Genomic DNA, 2,183 nt, shown 5'->3' with positions numbered 1-2,183 from the left:
CTGCGCAGCCCTGACATTCCCGCGCAGGGTCTCTTCTGATCGGAAATTGCCAGTCATGTCAAGCCATTTAATGGCTTTGGCAGTGGGATGATAATGAACGCTCTCCTCAAAATCAGGCAGTTCCATTGACTTCAACAGGGCTGCAGGAGCTTAGGTGAGGACAGAATGTGACCCTTTGGGTTTGTAACCAAAGCATTAAGAGACAGTTGTCTGAGTGGGATGGGGAGACTGAACATGTGCATGTTGCCTACAGTAGTAGGAGCTTTGTCTCGGATGTGATGAAGCCAGTGATGTTGACTCTAAATGAGGACTAGCTGAAATGGCAAGAAAGAAAAGAATTAGAAAGGTGGGTGAACTGAAGGCATAGCATTAAAAAACCAGGAGAAAATGAAGCGATGGGTGTTTTGTTTGTACCTGGAAGAACCCTGGGAATTCAATCCTCTAAGATATCCCTCATTTCCTCCGAACAGCTGCTTTCGCTGAGCTAAATAAATCATTCTTCTTGTTGCGTTGTACTGTACATGCAGAAAAGATGTGTTAGAGCAAAAAACGCTCCGAGTCCCTGCTAGGGCTTAGTTTTTTCCATCATATTCTGTGTCTCATATTTCAGTTCAGAAGCAGCCCCACCTCAGCCCCAAGAAAGAAAGAATCCTTGCGATGGTCAGTTATCAGCAGTGACCCCAAATGTTCCCTTCTTGAGATTTACAGTATAGAAGCCCGATAAGAAGTCTGTCAGTACATTAGTGCTCAGTGAAGCAGTGCAGAAGGACCCAAGGGGAGCTCTCTGTGCCTGCTATCTCCACCGATCTTCCTGACACAATGGTGTAATTGACCACAAGGATACCAAGTGCTTTCTTATTGTTCTTAGAAACATTGTCATGGCCTGGTATTCTATATCAGGCTGCATTTAGAAGGTTGAAAGGGCATCGCTGCATTTCTGGTATGAATTTATTCTAGGCAGTTGGTCTTTGCAGTGGAACACTGCAGTGCTCCATTAACTACAAAAGATATTTCTGTACCATTTGCTAAGGCATGAGCATCCTTTCGCTGTTAAGCAGCAATGATGTTAAAGTGAATGAAAAGAGCCCTTTCTGAGTGAAGACACAGGAAGCCAATTAAGAGTTCTTGTTTCAATCCAAATGCATCTTCCCAAACACATGTCCTTTCAAAATAAGGCAGAGATTTAGCTTGCACAATGTGTTTGAACCCTGAACTTTTTAATTTGCACATGATTTAAGAAAATCTAACTAGTTCTATTGGGGAATTGGCTGCTTTTTAAAAACTACTCTTTGCTGGTTTCTTTATTCCAACACCAAAGTAATTTATGTTCTCGTTTGATTTCGTTCTCCCACAAACAAAAGCCACAATATATAATGTGATCTCTATTGCTGGAGTGTTTGTTGTTGGAAGGGCATTGGAAAACAGATAAATGTCTCAACACAAAAGAGAATCCAGGTTTCAGAAAGATCACACCAATTGGAAAATACTTTTTCAGTTATATTTATGAGCCGTCCTTAGTTCACTGTTTTAAAATATTATGGTGTAATAACATTTTAAACCTATAGTAAGAGGTAAGTGATTGGTGCCTTATAAATACCTAAATAGATAGACTGCTATACAGATCTTTTGTTATGCTGAATTTTTGCCCATAGTTAAAACCGTTTGTACAATGCGGAACATTCCCCCTGCCTCTCACAAAAAAAACCAACAACCAACAAACCACACAAACAATTAACAAACCCTGAAAAATATTTCTGTTCAGATTTGAGGTCGTTAGTATCTTAAGAGAAATATCTTTTAAAGAAAAGAGAATTATATTATATATGCAGGAACAACGTGCTATCTTGTGTGTATAGAGATACTGAAAATCTCTTCCAGCCAGCTAGTGAAAGTCTTATTTCACAGTTATGTTATCATCGGAAGTCTGAATTTCATGACTTTTGAAATGTAAAGAAAAAAACCCAGACTCCTCTTTCAGCATATTAACTAAAATGATTGCAACATGTGAATGAATCAAAGTCAGCTGTTCAATAATAGACTAAGTTATCTCTAATATCACAATTCCATCAGCCAACGGCAAGCTGCTGCTGATTGTCTTGCAAATCTATAAAACATATTTTAAAAGATGCAGAGAGGCATCATGACCTAATGGCCTAAGCACTGGCTTGAAACACCTGAGTTCT

The sequence above is a fragment of the Eretmochelys imbricata genome, chromosome 13, assembly GCF_965152235.1.
Source record: "Eretmochelys imbricata isolate rEreImb1 chromosome 13, rEreImb1.hap1, whole genome shotgun sequence".
In the NCBI taxonomy this organism is placed as follows: domain Eukaryota; kingdom Metazoa; phylum Chordata; order Testudines; family Cheloniidae; genus Eretmochelys; species Eretmochelys imbricata.
The sequence above is the reverse complement of the archived record's forward strand: the minus strand, read 5'-3'. Positions refer to the sequence as shown.